Source organism: Bos taurus, chromosome 9, assembly GCF_002263795.3.
Source record: "Bos taurus isolate L1 Dominette 01449 registration number 42190680 breed Hereford chromosome 9, ARS-UCD2.0, whole genome shotgun sequence".
NCBI classification, from domain to species: Eukaryota; Metazoa; Chordata; class Mammalia; order Artiodactyla; family Bovidae; genus Bos; species Bos taurus.
Genome location: NC_037336.1, coordinates 65,335,805 through 65,345,843, shown reverse-complemented (window position 1 = coordinate 65,345,843; position 10,039 = coordinate 65,335,805). Strand labels below are relative to the sequence as shown.

General features: G+C 46.3%; 1 protein-coding gene across 5 annotated transcripts in view; it reads left to right on the top strand.

Moving 5' to 3' along the window:
• Nucleotides 1-6,223: 6,223 nt before the first annotated feature.
• The window catches only part of MRAP2 (melanocortin 2 receptor accessory protein 2), a 63,634-nt gene continuing 59,818 nt past the window's right edge, over nt 6,224-10,039 (top strand). Inside the window, exon 1 of one of the 5 annotated variants that reach the window (NM_001099393.1) lies at nt 6,224-6,297. The gene's annotated coding sequence lies outside the window, so the exon portion shown is untranslated. Of the gene's footprint in view, nt 6,298-6,370; nt 6,572-6,604; nt 6,714-6,737; nt 6,772-10,039 lie in introns of those variants that run through there. The other 4 variants (XM_005200924.5, XM_024996857.2, XM_024996861.2 and 1 more) reach the window with 4 other exon arrangements.

The window sequence follows — 10,039 nt, the reverse complement described above, 5'->3', positions numbered from 1 at the left end:
CCTCCTTAGAAGGGTAGGCTGCAACTGCAGCCCTTACTCCGGATCCAGCAGCAACCTGGCCTCAATTCCCACCACATGACCTTCTTGCAAAGGTCAATGGTCTTCAGTTCTTAGTCCCATGACCTTGAGCCTTAGACCCTAGTGCTCATTTCTCCATTAGGGGTCACCTTCCTCCTCTCATCCACCCCTGCTTTCTCTAGTTGCTTTTTCTCTGTCTTCTTCCCTTCCTCCCCTCCTTCCTTTCTAGCTTCCATTACCGGCCCTCTGGTGTTTTCATTTCACATTCCCAGGGAGCAGTCTCACCCCTTCTCATGGCTTTCAGCTCACCTCTCTGCTGATGAATCCCTAGTTGTCTTCAGATCATTGTTCCCATATTTCCAAGTTTTGGCATCATGGGCATGTGGCCAGCATGGGGTCTGGAACTCCACACTTCAGAAGGCCTCATTTGAGATTTAATGCTCTGTGGTCACCATATTGAAATTCTTAAAAATTTTATCTTTGAGGTGTGAATCTGTGTTTTGTGAACCTATGAGTCTGCTAGGGCTGCCATAACAAAACACCACAGACTGGATGGCTTAAAGAACAAATTTTGTTCTCATAGTTCTGGAGACTGGGATGCCAAGATCAGGGTGCCTCTGGCTTGGTTTCCTCTGAAGAATGAAAGGAGAAGGTCTGTTCCAGGTCACTTTCCTTGGCTTCCAGAGGTCCATCCCCTTGCTGCCTCTTCCCATGGTGGTCCCTCTGTACATGAGTGCCCCTGGTCTCTCTGTGTGTCTTAATCTCTTCTTATAAAGATACCACTCAGCTACCTGCTCCTTTTGTCTTGAGAGCATACGAAGATGCTGAGAGGGTCAGGGTCCAGCCATCCTTGCCCAGGATTGGCAGCACCACTGCATGTTTTGAGGTGATTTGGCAGGGCTCAGCCTTACACCCCTGCCCAGGTATACAGAGCATCCTGGCTGATGTTGCAATCCCTTGGTAAGTTCCCCTTACCATGGCCTGTGATCTGTGAATTGGACAGCAGGCCATGGTGAGGGGAACTGATTTCCCTCCATCCCAGCCCTTTGAGACTCTAACTAAACATCACAAAACTCTCCTGCACAAAGTTTTTGTACATAGTAATCCATGATTTTATACATGTTCAGGGGATAATTGACTCCATGGAGCTAATGTGTGGACCATCTGTGGTTTGGCTTTGCTTACCTTTTCAACCCCATCTCAGTACCTCCTTCACTATGCTGCAGCCCTCCTGAATTACTGTAGCCCATCTCTGAATGCACGTTTTCTTGCACGTTTCCATATTTTTGCATGTGCTCTTCACTCTTCCTACCATATGCTTTTCTTTAATATCATTCTATCAAACTATGATGTATCCTCCAAAATTAAAATTACATTTTATCTCAGTGAATCCCTATTGTCATCACCTTAGGTTCAACAAAGCACTCCTGTAGAGCCTCTATTCATCTCTTTCATAAGATTTCTAACACTAAAGTCTGATTGTTTCCTAATCGGTCTGTCCCTTCTACCAGATTGAAAGCAATTTTGAGGGCAAGACTATGTTTTAACCACCTGTCATTTTCTCAGCACCTGCTGCAGAGCTGAGTACAGTAAATAGAAACATTTGTTGATCACTCAGTGTATGAATGCGCATGTGAATACATGACTGAATGAGGAGATGCATAAGTTTGTGGTGAAGGGCATGTACTTTGGAGTCAAACAGCCCTGGGTTTAAATCTCAGCTCTGGCAATGAGCTGACTTTAAATCTCATTGGTTTAAATCTCCACTCTAGTCTCATGACCTTGGGGACATTACTCATAAACTTCAGTTTTTCCCACTTCAAAATGGGGCAAATAGAATTGACTTCAAAGTAAATTGTTGTCAGTTTGTATTGACAGACAACAGCTATTGCTACATACAAGTCCTATCACTAAATTTCTGTGAGCTTGAAAGGTGTTATGGAATGAAGTGACAAAATTAAGGGACAGTGGACAGAGAAAGACAAATACTGTACAAATACTGTACAACATCACTTATATGTGGAATATAAAAAGTACAACAAACTAGTGAATATATTGAATAACAAAAAAGAAACAACTCACAGGTACAGAGAACTTGTGGTTACCAGGAGGGAAAGGGAAGGGGAAGGGCAATACAGGGATAGGGGATTAAGAGGTAAAATCTATTATATATAATAAGCTACAAGGATATATTATACAACATGGGGGATACAGGCAATGTTTTATAATAACTATAAATGGAGTATAATGTTTAAATATTGTGAATCAGTATACAGTTTACCTGTAACTTACATAATATTGTACATTAACTATATGTCAATTTAAAAAGGGAAAATGAAGCTGTATTCTTCTAGATTTATTAACAAAAACTCATTAAATGTCTGTTGGATACAAGGCACTAAGCTGGGACTTGTGGAGAAATTTAATATAAAACAAGCCTATGGAGGAATAGGAGGAGCTGATTTTAGAGTTAAACTCTAAAATGACAGGTGCCATAAAGAGGGATCAGATTTGAGAATAAGAGTTTGTTTGTAGCTGGGGCAGTGAGGAAGGCTTCCTAGAAGAAGTGGCATTTGAGATGGACCTTGAAGAAAAGGAAGAAGATATTGCTGGCACTGGGAGAAGGAAGAAGGGAATAGATGCAGCCACAGGGAGGCATGAACTGTCAGTAACCTCAGATACACAGATGACACCACCCTTATGGCAGAAAGCGAAGAAGAACTAAAGAGCTTCTTGATGAAAGTGAAAGAGGAGTGAAAAAGTTGGCTTAAAACTCAATATTCAAAAAACTAAGATCATGGCATCTGGTCCCATCACCTCATGGCAAATAGATAGGGAAACAATGGAAACAGTGAGACTTTATTTTCTTGGGCTCCAAAATCACTGCAGATGGTGATTGCAGCCATGAAATTAAAAGACACTGCTCCTTGGAAGAAAAGCTAAGACCAACCTAGACAGCATGTTAAAAATAGAGACATTACTTTGCCAACAAAGGTCCATCTAATCAAAGGTATGGTTTTTCCAATAGTCATGTATGGATGTGAAAGTTGGACTATAAGGAGGGCTGAGCATTGAATAACTGATGCTTTTGAATTGTCTTGTTGGAGAAGACTCTTGAGAGTCCCTTGGACTGCAAGGTGACCAAAGCAGTCAATCCCAAGGGAAATCAATCCTGAATATTCATTGGAAGGACTGCTGCTGAAGCTGAAACTCCAATACTTTGGCCACCTGATGTGAAGAACTGACTCACTGGAAAAGATCCTGATGCTGGGAAAGATTGAAGGCATGAGGTGAAGGGGACAACAGAGGGATGAGATGGTTGGATGGCATCACTGACTCAATGGACAAGAATTTGAGCAAGTTCCAGGAGTTGGTGATGGACAGGGAAGCCTGGCCTACTGCAGCCCATGGGGTCGCAAAGAATCAGACATGACTGAGTAACTGAACTGAGCTGATGGGGAGGCAGAGATGCACAGGAGAGAAACAGGAGCTCTGCCGTCCCATTGTTGATATTGCTCCCACTGAATGCTGCAGTTTCAGCCTCCGAAACTGAGGGTTTGTGGCCTTTTCTACACAGTAAGATATGCCCTTGTTTTCAGGAGTCTTTGGCCCTCTGCCCAAAAGACGCCACCCTACTCTGACAGCTAAGGCAGAGACGCACCTGTTTGCAGCATGTCTTCTCAGCAGTAGTCATTCTGAGGCTCCGTGCTCTGATTGCATTTGCCGCATCCTGTACCATCACGATGGTGTGATCACTGACCTAGAGCCAGACATCCTGGAATGTGAAGTCAAGTGGGCCTTAGAAAGCATCACTATGAACAAAGCTAGTGGAGGTGATGGAATTCCAGTTGAACTATTCCAAATCCTGAAAGATGATGCTGTGAAAGTGCTGCACTCAATATGCCAGCAAATTTGGAAAACTCAGCAGTGGCCACAGGACTGGAAAAGATCAGTTTTCATTCCAATCCCAAAGAAAGGCAATGCCAAAGAATGCTCAAACTACCACACAATTGCACTCATCTCACACACTAGTAAAGTAATACTCAAAATTCTCCAAGCCAGGCTTCAGCAATACGTGAACCGTGAACTTCCTGATGTTCAAGCTGGTTTTAGAAAAGGCAGAGGAACCAGAGATCAAATTGCCAACATCTGCTGGATCATGGAAAAAGCAAGAGAGTTCCAGAAAAACATCTATTTCTGCTTTATTGACTATGCCAAAGCCTTTGACTATGTGGATCACAATAAACTGTGGAAAATTCTGAAAGGGATGGGAATACCAGACTACCTGATCTGCCTCTTGAGAAATTTGTATGCAGGTCAGGAAGCAACAGTTAGAACTGGACATGGAACAACAGACTGGTTCCAAATGTGAAAAGGAGTACATCAAGGCTGTATATTGTCACCTTGTTTATTTAACTTCTATGCAGAGTACATCATGAGAAACGCTGGACTGGAAGAAACACAAGCTGGAATCAAGATTGCCAGGAGAAATATCAATAACCTCAGATATGCAGATGACACCACCCTTATGGCAGAAAGTGAAGAGGAACTCAAAAGCCTCTTGATGAAAGTGAAAGTGGAGAGTGAGAAAGTTGGCTTAAAGCTCAACATTCAGAAAACGAAGATCATGGCATCTGGTCCCATCACTTCATGGGAAATAGATGGGGAAACAGTGGAAACAGTGTCAGACTTTATTTTTCTGGGCTCCAAAATCACTACAGATGGTGACTGCAGCCATGAAATTAAAAGACACTTACTCCTTGGAAGGAAAGTTATGACCAACCTAGATAGCATATTCAAAAGACATTACTTTGCCAACAAAGGTTCGTCTAGTCAAGGCTATGGTTTTTCCTGTGGTCATGTATGGATGTGAGAGTTGGACTGTGAAGAAGGCTGAGCACCGAAGAATTGATGCTTTTGAACTGTGGTGTTGGAGAAGACTCTTGAGAGTCCCTTGGACTGCAAGGAGATCCAACCAGTCCATTCTGAAGGAGATCAGCCCTGGGATTTCTCTGGAAGGAATGATGCTAAAGCTGAAACTCCAGTACTTCGGCCACCTCATGCGAAGAGTTGACTCACTGGAAAAGACTCTGATGCTGGGAGGGATTGGGGGCAGGAGGAGAAGGGGACGCCAGAGGATGAGATGGCTGGATGGCATCACTGACTTGATGGGCATGAGTCTGAGTGTACTCTGGGAGTTGGTGATGGACAGAGAGGCCTGGCGTGCTGCGATTCATGGGGTCGCAAAGAGTCGGACACGACTGAGCGACTGATCTGATCTGATCTGATCTGTACCATCAACAGGGCGGTACCGGCTCTTCTGCATGGGTGATGGATTGCTTCCCGGTGACCAGGAATGTGTAACCAATATGGAGAATTATGGAAGGACTAGTGCATCTCATCACAGATGGTCATATTATGCCATTTAGAATTAAACTGCCTATGGCCAATATAGGAATATAGCTGGAAGGATGGTTTGCAAAACATTTCATTTTACATGGAGTGATGAAACTAGCTTTAAAAAAAAAAAAAGAAAAAAAAGAATTAACTGTCATTTCCAGGAATCCTTTTCTGGCACCAAGAGATGGAGTTAATCAGAGTCACAAACCTGCCTGCCTGCTGCTCTCGCTACATTTACCCCACTGCAATACAGCGCTGGTTCCACTTGGCTTCCAGGGCGCCAGGCCCCCTGAGCTTGAAGGCAAGCCCTACCAGGAGGTCATCTCCAATCCCCTGCTTTAATACTGCATCCCTCATCATCAACATTCTCTGTCCTTTTCCTGAGTTCTTTCTTCTCTACAACACTTGTCGCAGTCCAATACAGGACACGTTCTTATTTGTTCTTTTGATTGCCTGTCTTTTCCCTAGAATACAGGCACCAGGGGGCTGCTTTCCATTGCCTGATCAGTGACCGTCAGGGAATAAGGGCTCAATAAGTATTTACTGTAAGGCAGGAGCGAATTAGGTCTCTAACTTGAAACCACTCCTGTTTCACTCCCATCTTTGGGAGGCCCTGTCTGGTAGACCCAATGCCGAAAGGCATGAGGAGATCAGTTTCAGATATTAAAGTAGCTCACGATGGAGAGTCCCAGTGTAACTGAACCTGAACCCAGTACTGAGGATTTTTCCCAACCCCCTCCTAGACTGCCTCAATCCTCGCACAGTTCGCGGGCTCTGGTTACCTAAAGTTGGCCAAACGGGCGCACTGCCGAGCCCCGGAAGGGCTAACAATGCGTTCGGGTCCTTTTCCCTTCCTCGCGACAGGCTGTCATCCAGAAGGTGCGTGAGTGCCACCCCCCAACTCAGGGCACAGAGCGTTCGGCAGAGCTAGCTCCCCCAGCGGGGCGCCCTTGAACTCGGTGGGGGTGGAGGGGACGGCCCCACGCCGCCTCGCCGCAGGTCGGGAGCGCGCGTCCCCGCCGCACCGCAGCGCCGGGAGCGCCCGGCCGGCCAGACAGCTGAAGGCGGCGGCCGCGCTCACGCACCTCGCAGGAGCTGGTAACCGCGGGCGGCACGAGAATCTGGAACCTTGAGGCTCTGGCTCCCACGGACGGTCGGGCTTGCTGAGGTTGCAAGGGGGTGGTTTGAGTGGAAGGGAGTGGGGAGGAGAGATCTGCTGCTCGAGGGTGCCTGGGGCAAGAGTGCGGACGTGTGGAGTGGACCCAAGTACAGAGCCTTCCTGGAAGCGGGTTGCTGTGAGTGTCCTGCCGGAGGGCGTCCGAAAAAGCAAGGAGCGCGGCGCCCGGGGCTGGGGTGGGTTTCGTCCTTTCGCTTGCACTCAATGATAGGTCATACCTTCTCCCGCCGAGGGGCAGAACTTTCGTTGTCCTGGCGGGCCAGCCCCGGTGTCTCCAGCAACCGAGAGAGCCCCCAACCCGGGCGCGGGAGACCGGCCTGTCCCGGCGGAACGTGCTGCCCGCGGCTCCCGGGTACGCGCCCCTGGCGGTGGGCTGGGCTCCTGGAATAACGCGGGTTTGACTGTTGTTAATTCATTTTGCTTGTGCCCAGGCGCCTGCCTGCAGGTCATTCTACTGTTTAGAGGGAAATACCGCGTTCGATTTTTTTTTCCCCTTTTTTCATCGTTTCGGTGTAATTAATTGAGGAAGACGGAGAGTCGCCTCATTAGAAACTTGTTCGGAGGCTTTGTGGTTTCCGCCGCGGTTTAGATGACACGGGTAATCGCAGATGATACTCCGGATTTCATCTAACAAAATCGAAGCCTGTGATGGTGTTCTAAAAGCAAAGGGAGCTTGGGGAAAGTCTCCCTGCTACTCCAGGGAGGAGAAGGGAACTCCCACGTATAAACTAATTCTGATAAAATCCCAAAGGTAAACGGTAATATTTCCAGTTTACAAGTGAAGAAAATTAGGTTGAGATATTAAATAAGTTTTCCCAGCCAGATCCCCCAGTTAACAGTGGGGAGGCGAGGTCTGGAATCTAGGACTGTGATGCAGTGGGGGCGCATCACCTAAAACGCAGGCAAGAAAGGCCAAGGCTACAAGGATAAGGTCCAGAGTGCAGGAGAGGTAGCCAGGTGCTGGGGTGCCCAACAACAAACAGTTGTGTTCTTGTCAGGAAGATTACCCAGTGTTTATGAAAGATGAGGTGATATTAACAGGTGACAGGGAAGGCAGTGTTGCGCCCAGTCTGTTTCCTTCCTTTCAATAAAGGAAGGGCAGCCCAAACCCCTTAAGAGGATCCGGAAACCCTGAAACTGAGCTGAGGTTCAAGTAGCAGGCATCCTAGCTCACAGTCCCTCGGAGCAGGCTTGAGAGATGGTAGCCGAGCCTGTAGACTTCAAAAGAAGGAAACATTGAATCCTGGCAACCCTCCAGAACAAATTCTTAGAGAAGCTAGCTCAAGAGCACCTGGGAAAGGATTTGCAAAATCAGTGTATGCCAAATGAACTTTTTTCTCTCTTCTGGCAACCTAGTGGGGCTGCAGGTTGGGGCACGCCATATCTACTGTTTTTCAGCTGTGGGTTGTGACTCATCAGTGGAATGCTATCAGTGTAGTGAGTTACACCAGCCTTTTTTAAAGCATGAAATTCAATAGAAGGGACGAGACAGGATCAGAGTGCACTGTATGCACAAGGGCAAGTATTGGGTTATGAATTGTGTGTGTGTGTGTGTGTGTGTGTGTGTGTGGTTTATCCCACTGCCTCTGCATGGGTGTGCATACCTAACCCTGGCTGCGCTATTGTTCCTTCCAGGCTAATTTCCTCTGCTCATCATGGGGTCATCTTTTACTTTGCAAATACTATCATCAGCATCTTCTGGAAAATGTAGCCTTCCTCCTGCCTCTTTCTCTAGGCCCTCAGGTGTTGAGGTTTTTTACCAATCAGAATTCCTCTCCAAATCCTTTATTTTGATCTTCTAATGTTGTAGATCTGATGACAGCTTGGCTGTGTGCTTCCTACTGCACAGCTTCCTTTGGTCCTCACAGCTAGGTGGCTGTAGTTGTTCATATTTCACAGCTAGGAACCTATGAATAACTCAGTCACTGCCTCCCACCCCCGTCATAGATGTGTGTCCCACCTTTACAGAAGCATCCTCTCCCTAAGGATAAGGTGTGGGAGGAGTGGACACACAGCAGGGCTCCATCTCTACACCTCCCTGGTGTCACTCATCATGAAACAGATATAGAGGGGACATTTTTCTGTAGGATTCTCTATAAGACTCATTTCCAGGCAAGAGATATAATGTTGAGCTCACAGTATGGTTGAAGGTCTTCTGCATTTGGGATCAAAGAATCAATGAAAAAAGGAAAGGATGGGGTGGCTCCGCTAAGCTGCAGTTCATGTGAGAGAAGTAACCTGAGGGTCTCAGTGGCCCACCAGGCCAACATGAACCTGTGTGAAGTAGCTGCCCAATAGCAAACATGGGTTGCAGTGATGAGAATAGGCTTTAAAAAGAAAACAAACAAAGCAAATAGATATTTGCAGGGAGCTGATTATGTGCCAGGTAGAGTTGTAAGTGTTTCACAGTTGTTTTCTCAATCCTGTCGCACCCTTATGAAGTAGAGAATATAATTATCACTGTTGACTTTAAAGATATTCACAACCTAAAAGTTGAGAGTTACATTTAATTTGGTGGAAATTTTTAGAACTTAAGTCTGGGAGGCAGCGAGCATCTCAAGTAACCCTGAGAGAACTGCTCTGAGGAGGTGGCGTGGAGGGCAGGTTATATAAAAGTTTTGCAACAAAGAGCAGGTAGTCAGAATATCAAAAGATGATTGTTAATTACAGAAAATTAATACCCCAAGTTAGGAATTTAGCGCTTTTCTATGTATGGGAAGATGCAAGAGTCTGGGATCACTGAAATCATTACTTTGATATGCACCTCAGCTGTCTGGGACCAGTATCCTGCATTTTTACATCCTGATTTTCCTCAGGGCTCACCGTAGGAAGTGGCTGCTGGCTGCTGGATGGCAGGACTTTTCTTTCCTGACTCTCCTCAGGCTCACCAGCTCACCATCTGTGGTGGCTGCAATTGCTGATGACTGTGGCATCCTTGTTTTCTGATATGGCAGGAAATACTCCATTTCTCATCACCATTCCCATTTAACAGATATCGAGACTAAGGTACAGAAGGATTAAGAAATTGGTCCAAGATCATATAGGCAGCAAGTATAGAGATGGGATTACAGCCTGGGCCTTTACACTACCATCTACCAACCAGTGACATTCAAGTCAGAGGAGCTGGGGACCCCTCTAATCAGGGTCACATCTTGGGTGGCTCCTTTATAGAGGACAGAGACCAACTTCAGAGGATCCCGAGGAAGGTGATGGGATGATGAGGGTCTGAGTACCAGGCCATATGAGGAATAGGGAATATTTTTTTTTTCACCTGGCAAAAAAGCAGCCTTGGCCAGTTCTGAGGACATTCCTCAGATATCTGAGGAAGAGAAAGTAGGTTTGCTTCCAGAAGTAGATCAAGCCAGTGCTGGGGGATCTTTCAGGACTGGGGAGGGGATTGCCCACTGGGTAAACGGGTGTCAGATTTCATTACTCAATGCCCTT